We start from the raw sequence: 12,500 nt of genomic DNA, 5'->3' as shown, positions 1-12,500 counted from the left end.
ACCGGTCACTGCTCGTCCAGCCATGTCTTTTGTCTGGCGATTATTGGCCGGCTCATTTAGTTATATTTAGCTTCTCAGTCTGGTGTTAATCCATTCCTATCCCCCTCCTTTCTTCTCTTCTCTCCCCCACTCTCCTCTCCTCTCTCCCGTTCCTCTCTCCCCTCCTCTATTGATCAGTCTCATTGATCAGCAGTGACAGAGTGACAGAGCAGACTAGTGAGGTCTTAGAGAGAGAGAGAGAGAGAGAGAGAGAGAGAGAGAGAGAGACAGAGAGAGAGCGGTGGAGGAGAGGGAGAGAGAGAGAGAGAGAGAGAGACAGAGAGAGAGGTGGAGGAGAGGGAGAGAGAGAGAGGTGGAGGAGAGGGAGAGAGAGGTTGAGGAGAGGGAGAGAGAGAGGTGGAGGAGAGGGAGAGAGAGAGAGAGAGAGAGAGAGAGGTGGAGGAGAGGGAGAGAGAGAGAGAGAGAGAGAGAGAGAGAGACAGAGAGAGAGAGAGAGGTGGAGGAGAGGGAGAGAGAGGGAGAGAGAGAGAGAGAGAGGTGGGGTTGCTCTACTGCTGCTCGGGGCCACCACCTTCCATTACCCTGACATGCGTGTCTGTGTGATTGACTCAGTCACATGCTCACATGTACAATAACACAAACACACGCACGCACACACACATACGCACACACAAACACACACACACACGCGCGCGCACACACACACACACACACACACACAAACCATCATCATCATCAATGCTGTCCATCGTGTCCAATGATGACACTTGCTTCAGGGTGGGGGTGGGGGGGTCAGCAACGTTGCCGCTGGTGCCACTTCTCGTGGGCGTTGAGGCCGATCCTTGAGCCGCACACTCGTCCACAGGTGGAACAGAGGAACCCGGATGCCAAAGGAATACCGTCCGCCCGCTGGTGTCGTTGTCTGCGCCTCTCGTTGTGTGCGCCTCTGTACGTTTTTGTGGTGGATTTGTGAGACTGCTCTGGCACAGGTCAACTGCCAGGCTGATCTGTCCTGTGCGAGAGTTTCAAGCTGCGTGGAATTGGTGTTTGAGTGCTTTAAAAGGACTTTGGTGTAGTCCTTGTAGCTTCTCTTTTGTCCACCAGCTGCACGCTTAGCTCCTTGTAGTTGGTCATGGAGGGAAGGCGATGGTCTGGCATACAGATGGTGTGCCCTATCCAGCGTAGGTGTCTCTTGGCCACAGCTGCTGCCATACAGATGGAGTTTGTGCTCTGGAGTATTTCTTTGTGTGGAACTCGATCCTCCCAGGAGAGGCCAAGGATCTTCTGGAGGCAGCGGATATGGAAGGACTGCAGGTTTGAGATGTGCCGGCTGTATGGAGTCCATGTTTCTGCCCTGTAGAGCAGGGTGGAGACACATACTGCGTTATAAACGGCAACCTTGGTGCTGACCTTCAGGTTTTGGTTTTCGAAAACACACAAACACACACACACACACACACACACACACACACACATACATACGTGACTACATAACGTAGTGCAAGGATTGTAGTGCATCCAGAAAGTACTCACTATTTCTGCTTCACTATTTCCACATTTTGTCATGTTACAGCCTTATTCCAAAATTGATTGAATTCATTTTTTCCTCATAAATCTACACACAATACCCCATAATGACAAAGTGAACAAAGATTTTTCTTTTTTTTTTGCAAATGTACAAAAAAAAACTGAAATATCACATGTACTGTACATACGTTGTCAGACCCTTTACTGAGTACTTTGTTGAGACAGTGATTAGATTAGTGATTAGTTGATTGCAGTCCACCTGTGGTAAATGCAATTGATTGGACATGATTTGGAAAGGCACACACCTGTCTACTGTACTGTACTGCATGTAAAGTAGTACAGTAATAACCCACAGTTGACAGTGCATGTGAGAGCCAAAACCAAGCCATGAAGTCGAGGACATTGTCTGTAGGTCTCCGAGACAAATGGGAAAGGATACAAAAAAAAATCTGCAGCATTGATGGTCCCGAAGAACACAGTGGCCTCCATCATTTTTACTTGAAAGGAGTTTAGAACAACCAGGACCCTTTGTAGAGGCGTCTAACAAACTTCGCCTCTATGGGGGATGAGTCATATTCCAACAAGCAGTTCCATGAATGAGTGTGCGTATGAAAACAATAACTTGCTTTATTGCCTTGAAATCATAGTACAGTACATGAATCACTACGGCTACTGGTGTTGAAAATCTGTTTGCTCCCCCCATACAGCTAATTTCCTGTTCCTTATATACCAAACATAGGATATCCATCCCAAACACAAGGAGGGGGCAATAGGTGACATTTCAATTTAGGATGAAATTAGAAGCATGAGCAAATACAGTAGTAGGCCTAATCATCATATCAATAATCAGTCAAATCATTCATAATATAAATCATACATACTAGAAATTCATAATTAGTAATCAAATCAATAAATTCATAATCATAAGGCACCATGCAATCAATCAATATATGATAACTCAAAATTAATATCAGAAAATGAACATAAATATCATGCATGCCTAAATGGCTCTGACACCCTTCCTAGAGCTGGCCACCCGGCCAAATTGAGTGATCGGGGAAGAAGGGCCTTGGACAGGGAGGAACTAGGAGACTAGTCAGGATCCATGGAAAGATGAATGGAGCAAAGTACAGAGAGAAACCTGCTCCAGAGCGCTCTGGACCTCAGACTGGGGTGAAGGTTCACCTTCCAACAGGACAATGACCCTAAGCACACAGCCCAGATAACAAAGGAGTGGCTTCGGGACAAATCTGTGAATGTCCTTGAGTCGCCCAGACAGAGCCCAGACTTGAACCTGATTGAACATCACTGAGGATGTAATTGCTGCCAAAGGTGCCTCAACAAATTACTGAGTAAAGGTTCTGAAAACCTATGCACATGATATTTCATATAAAAAAATATATATATTTAATACATTTGCAAACATTTATCAAAAACCTTTTTTCGCTTTGTTATTATGGGTTATTATGTATAGATTGATGAGGAAAAAATGAATTTAATAAATTTTGCAATAAGGCTTTAACATAACAAAATGCCTGCGACCTCCAGCACTCTCTGGATAGGTTCGCAACTGAGTGTGAAGCGGCTGGGATGAGAATAAGCACTTCTAAATCTGAGGCCATGGTTCTCAGCAGGAAACCGGTGGCCTGTCCGCTCCGAGTAGGAAATGAGTCCTTACCCCAAGTGAAGGAGTTCAAGTATCTGGGGGTCTTGTTCACGAGTGAGGGAACCATGGAGAGGGAGTTTGGCCGGAGAATCGGAGCAGCTGGTGCGGTTCTGCAGTCGCTTTACCGCACTGTTGTGACGAAAAGAGAGCTGAGCCAAAAGGCAAAGCTCTCGATCTACCGGTCTATCTTCATCCCCACCCTAACCTATGGTCATGAAGGATGGGTCATGACCGAAAGAACGAGATCACGGATACAAGCGGCCGAAATGAGTTTTCTCCGGAGGGTGGCTGGGGTCTCCCTGAGAGATTGGGTGAGAAGTTCAGTCATCCGGGAGAGACTCGGAGTAGAGCCGTTGCTCCTTTGCGTCGAAAGGAGCCAGTTGAGGTGGTTCGGGCATCTAATGAGGATGCCTCCTGGGCACCTCCCTAGGGAGGTGTTCCAGGCGTGTCCGGCTGGGAGGAGGCCGCGGGGTAGACCCAGGACTAGGTGGTGGGACTACATCTCCTGTGAGCGGCTAAAGATTCCCTAGGCAGAGCTGGTTGATGCTGCTAGGGAAAGGGATGTCTGGGGCCCCCTGCTGGAGCTGCTGACTCCGCGACCCGACCCCGGATAAGCGGATGAAGATGGATGGATGGATAACAAAATGTGGAGAAAGTGAAGGGGTGTGAGTACTTTCCAGATGCACTGTTAAAGCAGCCCAACGTAGGATGTGGTATTTTTGTGTGATTTGGCACCACCTACAGGTTCACTTTTGCACAACTGTTGTAAAATGGTAAATTCTATGCGCGTTCAGTACAGCTGCACGCCTGCATTTGTTTACAAGGTGAAACCAGTCCCCAAACACCCACATGAGACAACAGAGAACAGTTGTAATTGTAGGAGAGTCATTTACTTTTCCGTTGCAGTTTAAAATGTTGCAAGCACAAGCCCAGAAATCAGTCTTGTCACTGCGTTTAGCCGTTACGACTGCCTCTCCCGAGTGCGGGCGTTAAAACCACCTTATACCATGGCCTGGGTTAATACTCTTTTCTGATTGGCCAGCAGACGTGCGTTAAAACCATGTATACACACACGTTAGGGTGCATTAAAATCCAATGCAAAAAATGTAATGTCAAAATATCAAACTGGCTGGGGTTGCATTTTGTTACCAGATACATAAAAATGACTTTAACAAAGTTTTGGGGAAATTCATTGAGATTTAGGGGTGCAATGTAACTGAAATTTCAAAAATGTGCCATTTTGGGCTCTTTGGGCTCTGAAAAAGTCAATTTCTAAATAGACAACAAATTACATATTATTATAAAGAACAAAATATTGTAATGTTTAGACCCGCTATCATCAGCAGAGATGGACGTCGGACACAAATATAAAGTTTAACTGACTTTATTGTTACACACGTGGGGCAATAGTGACGCACCAAAAAGAACAAACCCTCTCTAGTGGCTACCCCAACTGGCAAACCTTGCTCAGTCCATGCCAGAGTCCGCTCCACTGAGCAACAGCACCAGGGAGAGGAAGAGGGAATAGAACTGAAACTCTGAACCTAGCCGGTGTGTCACCCCCCAGATCTGTCTCCCCACCCGCCTCCCAAGAGTAACCCTCTCCTACTCAGAGATTAGCTTGCGCTTTCAGCGGCGAAGGTTTGGCTGTTGGCTCCAACTGCCTGCAGCACATTCTGGAGGTCAGCTCGACCCCACGCTCGGCACAGTCATTGACCACGTTCATCGCACATACATTGACCTCACTTTTCTTGAATGCAGCAGTGGTAGCCCATTCCTTCACATCAAGAGAGAGAAATGCTGGATCAATGTGCATCTGGTGCATCCCGAACCAGCAGTCTGCGTTGGCGAGGTCGGCCAGGCTGGTGATCGGCAAGAGGATGGGGAACTTTGGCTTGCCGAAGCCAGTGCCAAAGCGCAGCTGTGGGGCGTGCATTGGGAGATCAGCTGGCTTGTGCTCCAAGATGGCATCGGCAAGTGCACGCCTCTCACCAATGGGCACCTTGCTGCTGAAGAGAGCCAGGGGTAGCATCTCACCTATCAGGTACCAGAGATGCCTCTCCAGTGCCTTGATCACTGATGCTGCAATGCCCTCATCTACAGCCTTGTATGCCTGCAGGTGGTGGTAGAGTGCGAGGTCATTCCAGGCAGCATCTACAGCTTTGTTGCAGGTCATCCACCACGTTGCATAGATGTGTGTGTGAAGTTGGCACACGCCCGAACCTTCGGCACCTGCTGCCACGTGGTGATGGTGCCCTGGGGAAGCAATGCGATGTGCTGCTCCATCAAGGCCAGCTTGAAAGTGTAGAGCAGCTTGGCCATCCATCGTGCCTTGTGGAGTGCTCCTGGCCGTTGGAAGGTCACTGCAGTCTGCTCTTCACCATCTGCATCCAGATACACAAGACACAGCTGCACAAACTCACAGAAGTCACCTCGCTTGTAGTCGATCACTTCTGTAGTGCACATGACAAGTTCAGCATGTACTGTAACTTGCCCAGGAATGGTTGCTCGATGTTGCCAGGAATGTAGCGGGACCATGGGCCGCTGGACTCGTGTGGTAACAGGTTCCAGTTCTCCCTCAGACGTGTGAACAAGGTAACCTCTGGTGAGCGTGATGTCTCCAACTTCAGGTCAGTGAAAATGTGGCTCAGGAGGACCTCACCAATGTGGTGCCGGCACCCAGACCAAAGCAGTGGTCCTCCCAGTGAGAGCTGTATGGCAATGCAGGCTGCCGTGAGATGGCCGGTGTTTGAGGCGGTGGTGTCAAATGCCATGTTGACAACCTGGTAAGCACAGCACCAGTCCTGCAGCAGCTTGCACGTCAACCTGGCGATGATCGCTCCACATGCCTCATTAGTCCCCTTCTTATATGCCGGGACGCCAAGCAGTTTCAACCACTCCACATCTCCAACTACCACTGTAAAATGCTCCTCCAGCTGGCGCACATTGCTGAGCATCAATTTGCTGTCCCAGTGCAGGGTGCACAAGGGAGGTGGTGTCCACTGCTTGTGCTGTTCCTCACTGATTGTCTCTAGCGCTTGGCGTCGTGCTTGGTCAGCTGTTGTGTAGGAGAGATTTCTACAATCGCCGCCTGACTCGGCGACCAGGCTGCACGTGAAGGCAGCCTGCTGCATTGGTGTCATCTTCAACCACGTAGCCAGTGAACCGAGACTTGATCTGCTGAGGATGTCAGGTGGAATGAAGACTGTAGTGCCAGTCTTCTTAAGCTCGCAGGATGGTGTGTTCTCAGACCGTGGACAGACTGTCACCTCAAGGTATTTAAATATACAAACATGCAACTACAAATATGGTAATTATATGTAATAAGAGTACACATACCCAACACAAAAATAAAAAGATCACCTAATTTTTTTTTAGATCAAGGGTGCAGTCTTTTTGCCTCAGAGTTCCCCAGGTTACCATGGCTACCAATAAGCGCTGGTTACCCCTTTAGCCATAAAAGCTGTTGCATCCCTAGATCATCATGTATTGGAAAAATATTTTGCATGTGTTGTAACAAAATATCTTAGAACACTTTTAGCACCCAGCCATATCAGTATGCTAGAATTATGTATTTTGATGCACCCTAGCACACATAGTTCGGCTGAAGTTTAATTACCGATCTAAATTAATGCGCCGGCTTTGACAGCAACCTAATGATTATCTATAATTTAATATAATAATATAATCTATTTATACATCCATGACAGCAGCCCAAATGAGCTAATCCCATAGCCTGCTGTACCATTGCTAGCTAGCCATGAACGAAGTGTTGGATACTGCATATTTGCTTTGCAATGCATCCATTGTCCAGTTGTCAAATCTATTTGCCAACAAACTCTTTATGATAGCCAGACACCTCACTGTCCCTAAATCAAAAACTGTTTTTTCACTTTGTGTTATAACATTATAATGATATGACACATCCCGTCCTCGCAAATCAACTCACAATGAACGTAAGATACGACTGACAATGATATACCACGACATGAAAACAATACTTTTGGAGTTGAGGACAATCTGGCTATCATAGATAGTTTGTTGGCAACTAGATTTGACAGCTGGACGATTTATATGTTGCACAGTAAATATGCAGTGGCCTACACTTCGCTCATTGCTATCTAGCAATATCAGGTAGCTATAGTCAGATATATGGGTACAGTAGGCTATGGAATTAGCTAGTTTGGGTTGCTAGGCTCATTGTTTGGTTGCTAGGTCGTATCGTATTAGGAGTGAGGGACTATAATGAAACTCAGCAATGCTCAACACATAAATAGCATTTCTTTATATTTTAATGTAGAAAATGTGAGTAAATGGCACATATTTATTTGTCTTTGGCATGTGGGGCCATGGTATAAGCGGGATAATCAACTCATAGGTGTGTGTGTTAAACGGTTTTAAGGCACTTTGCGGAGGCAACCTCCGCTGCGTGTCGGGTGGTTCTTCGCCTCCACGTCGTGCCTTAAAACCGTTTAAGGCACACCTACTCGTTGATCATCCCTTACTTATACGCTATCATTTTCCTTGAGACTCGGTTGCGTTTTTCCCGCATTGAGTAGATCCAGTCTGAAAGTTTAGCTTCTAGCTCCCACCACCAGCTAGCCGTGCTCTTTTCTTCTCAGCTAAACGCAGGTCATCCTTCTGCTTTCTCCAGTATCTGATTCTCTTCAGGTCGATGCCAAAGTGCTTTGCAGCTTGCTCTCCCAAATGTTCTGCAGCATACTGCAAAGCTCTCTCTTCAAATTTCACAACAAACTTTGTTCTGGTCGGCGCCACGTTTGTTACCACCTCAAACAACGTGCCTAGCAACCAAAACTACCGTAAAGCCCAGAGCTTTTTTTCCCCTCACTTTTTGACCCGGCCTGTATAGGGAGCCGGCCTGTATTTGTCCGCGTTGACCGTGCCCCTGGCCATTATAAGAGACCCGGCCTATAATTGAATACAGGCCACTATTAGAGGATTTACGGTACATATATTCCCAGATATGTATGTGATAGCCACAACTAATGTCGGTCTACTGACAGCCTCGTTGGCCCAACTTGCAACAGTACACACATGCGCATGCATCCATCTCCAAATGCAATAGTTACAAATCATAGAACGCTGCACTTCATGGTTCCTGACAATCCGTGTGGCTAGCCAACTAGTCACACAATGCTTCACAATGCTCCTGACAAATCCTATCGTGTGGCTAGCCAACTAGTGCTGCAATGATAAGTTACCTAACAAAACGAACTAAATTCCACATAATCTCTGTCAATACGTTGTCAAATCGCCAGCTAAGTTACACTAGCAAGCAAACGTCAGCCTAACACATGCGATGTAGTCACTAGCATGCATGCTCATACATTCACAGCTAACAGCCAAACGGCAAGCAATTCTAACATTACATTACAGTCATTTAGCAGACGCTTTTATCCAAAGCGACTAACAATAATTGCATTTAACGTAGGAAAAGCCAATGTACTACTACTTGTCAGAACTCACAAGTGCATCTTCTTTCTAAAACAAGTGACTAAGAGCATAATCTAGTGCTGAAGGCAAAGTGCAAGAATAGCAATCTAAAGTACAGTGCAATACAATACAATACAATACAATAAGTGCTTAGGAGGGAGGATTGTTGTAGTACTTCTTGAAGAGAAGAAATGAGTTTTGAGCCTGCGACAAAAGATGGGCAGCGACTCTGCTGTCCTGACATCAGTGGGCAGTTCATTCCACCACTGCGGGGCCAGGACAGAGAAGAGCTGTAACCGTGTCGATCGACCGCAGGGGCCTCGGAGTGACGGGGCAACCAGTCGCCCCGAGGTAGCAGACCGTAGCGGTCGGGAGGGGGTGTAGGGTTTGACCATGGCCTGGAGGTAGGAGGGGGCTGTTCCTTTCATTGCTCTGTAGGTTAGCGCCAGAGTTTTAAACTGGATGCGAGCCGCTACAGGGAGCCAGTGTAGGGAACGGAGGAGGGAAGTTGTGTGGGAGAACTTGGGGTGGTTGAACACCAGGCGAGCAGCGGCTTTCTGGACAAGTTCCAGAGGTTTAATGGAGGGAGGGAGTTGCAGTAGTCCAGGCGGGAGATGAACAGGGCCTGGATGAGTACCTGCGCCGTTTCATCAGTGAGGAAAGGGTGAATCCTCCTGATGTTGTAGAGCATGAATCTGCAGGAGCGTGTGACGGATGTGCGGAAAACGACAGTTGGTCATCCAGGGACACACCCAGATTCCTCGCAGTCCGAGTCGGGGTCACCACTAACAACATAAGGCAGTGGTTCTTAAATTTTTTACACCAAGTACCACCTCCGAAAATATTGGTCTCTCCAAGTACCACCATTATAATTTATGTTAAAATAGAGTAGTAGTAGACGTCCATACCTATCCCGTATTCAGCTATGCACAGTTCACACAGGAGGCAAATTTATAATTATTATTTCTAATAAGAATATTTATTTTTCACAGATGTTTTCCAAAATCATGCTGCACAAAACTAGCACTTTAACTGTTACAACTCTCACAACCCCCCCCCCCCCCCCACACACACACACCAACTGTAAAGTATTCATTCAAACACAGCAAGTGAAAACAGTAACTGTACTACTTCAACCACAGCAGGTGAAAACAATAACTGTACTTACACACACACACACACACACACACACACACACACACACAGTGGGAAGTTGAACATTAACAACTATTTTACAGCAACCATGGACATCTTTGAAGGCCAGGCTAAATACAAACGATTTGAATATGTAGCCAGCATATTGGTGACACTGTATAAGGAAGGAGAAAGTGCTGAAAGAGCAGGGTATACACTGTGTTGGGTCCAACAACAAGGGTCCAACAATGACTGTCTTCTGAAAGCACACACACACACACGCACACAGAGAGAGAGAGAGCAAGAGATAGCATTAACAACTGCACTTCAAACACACAGCAATCCATCCATCCATCCAAATACAATCACAAAGAGCAAAGTTGGACAACTTGAACTTACCGAAGCCTAATGAGACGGATGTGCGAACACAGTCCTTTGATGTCTGGGTCAATCGAGGTCAGCTTCAGTTTGAGGTTTGGCTCTGCCTCCATCCTGTTTCTGTACTTAGTTTTTATGCAGGCGAGTTAAGAGAAGCCTTTCTCACAGAGATATGTCGTCTCAAAAGGAAGGAGAAAGGGTATTGCCTTGTCTGAAAGAGCGGGGTATTCACTGTGTTGTTGTATCCAAAAGTTTAACAGTGACTGTCTTCTGAAAGCAGACTTCAGTGTTTCATCGCAAGACAATTCTATTAAACTCTCCTGCTCACCAACAGTAAAGTCCTTGGGCATTTCAGAGGTGTCAATGCTGAACGGGTTTCTCATCCAGTTATTATCTTCAGCTATCACTGGAAAATATTCATGAAACTGTTGTCTGAGTGAGACAATGTGCGCCACAATGTTGTCCCTCACTCCCTTATCGAGGGTCAAGTCATTGTCTGACAGAAAGGTCTCCAATGCGGGGAAAGATGAAACATCACCTGCCTTGACTTTGATTTCAAACAACTCCATCTTTTTCACGATTGCATTGATTTTATCTTGCACATCAAAAGCATTGACTGAGAGCCCCTGTAGCCCCAAATTCAGGTGGTTTAAACAAGAGAACACATCCGACAAGTATGCAAGTTGACTGAGCCACACATGGTCGTCGAAAACATCTGCAAAAAGGAAGTTTTTGTCCCGTAAGAATGTTTGTACCTCTCTGTGCAATTTGAAAAGCCTTGTGAGTACCTTGCCTCTTGATAGCCACCGCACTTCTGTATGTAGTAAAAGTTGAACATGCTCGCTGCCCATTTCATCACAGAGCACATGAAATAGGCGAGAATGCATCGGCCGGGCTTTAATGAAGTTGACAGTTTTCACAGCCGTGTCCAACACAGACTTAAGTTCGCCTGGCATCTTCTTCACCGCCAGGGCCTGGCGATGTATGCTGCAGTGGGTCCATTGCATCTCCGGTGCCACCTCACGTATCCGAGCTGCAACTCCCTGGTGGCGACCTGTCATAGCATGGGCCTCGTCTGTACACACTCCAACACACCTTTTCCAGTCAAGCCCATTCTCTTGGAAAAACGCGTCAAGTAGATTGAATATGTCTCCAGCAGTAGTTCTGGTTTCAAGTGGTTTACAGGACAGAAAGTCCTCCTGAGCTGCACCATCATATTCATATCTGACATATACAAGCAGATTGGCCAAATCTGCAACATCTGTTGTCTCGTCCAGCTGAATGGAATAGTAGCGGCTTCTTTTTATGCGGTCAATCAGTGTATTTTTTACATTATCTGCCATGGCCTCTACTCTTCGCGACACCGTGTCGTTGGAAAGTGGTATTATATTCAACCGTTTGGCCATCTTCTCCCCACACATAATGTGTGTCATCTCTTTCGCTATTGGCAGACACAGTTCTTCGCCAATTGTATGTGGTTTACCTGCTTTAGCAATGCGGAGGCTCGCACGAAATGAACATTCTTGTGCTTTAGCCACAGGTGTAGCAGCTGTTTATATAGTGGACTCTTCAGAAAGTCTAGTTTTCTTTGAAAGAATTCAGGTGGTTTGTCTTCCAGCTCTGCGTGTTTGGTATGAAGATGTCGTTTAAGATGCGAGGGCTTCATACAGTCATTGCTAAGAATGTGACCACATATCACACACTGTGGTACGGGATCCGCCTCGGTCCCACTCCAGGTGAATCCCAATTGAATGTAGCTCGAGTCGTATTTCCTCGTGGGTTTGCCTCGCTTGGTGCTGCGGGGACCGCCTTCATTGCTGCTGCTGGCGGAGCCTGTGCTGGGTTCCTGCCCACTATGGTTTTTGTTCAAGTCCACGTCCTCTTCCTCATCAGCTACTACGTTCACCACGCTGCTCGAAATATTATCCTCCTGTTCTGTACTACTTCTCTTCCTGAGAGTTCCCGTTTTTAGCCACGATTGCATCGTTTCTCTGCTGTTAAATATCTCGCCATCAGTTCAGATCCGTGTTGTTTTGATTGTTGCGAACACCAGGCGCATTTACCTAACCAGGGCCAGCGACTAGGCCTATGTGCTCCCACGACGACCGCGTGTTAACAGAAAAACAAAACATTTTTAAAATTCAATTTCAGTGATATTATGGTAAATCCATTTCCATTCATAGTAGTATTTTGATACTATTTTTATGTTTTTATAATTAATTTTTTATTTCATTAAAACATTTTTCCCCTTTTTTTTCCCATTTTGGGAAGAGTCCTCTGCGTACCACCAGAGGGGGCCTCATGTACCACCGATGGTACGCGTACCACAGTTTGAGAACCA

General features: G+C 46.5%; 1 protein-coding gene across 3 annotated transcripts in view; it reads left to right on the top strand.

Moving 5' to 3' along the window:
• Positions 1-12,500, top strand: part of camk2a (calcium/calmodulin-dependent protein kinase II alpha) — a gene marked incomplete at both ends in the record, with an annotated part of 89,749 nt that overhangs the window by 49,302 nt on the left and 27,947 nt on the right. The window lies entirely within an intron of this gene.

Source organism: Borostomias antarcticus (genome assembly GCF_949987555.1).
Source record: "Borostomias antarcticus genome assembly, chromosome: 1".
Lineage (NCBI taxonomy): Eukaryota > Metazoa > Chordata > Actinopteri > Stomiiformes > Stomiidae > Borostomias > Borostomias antarcticus.
The sequence above is the reverse complement of the archived record's forward strand: the minus strand, read 5'-3'. Positions and strand labels throughout refer to the sequence as shown.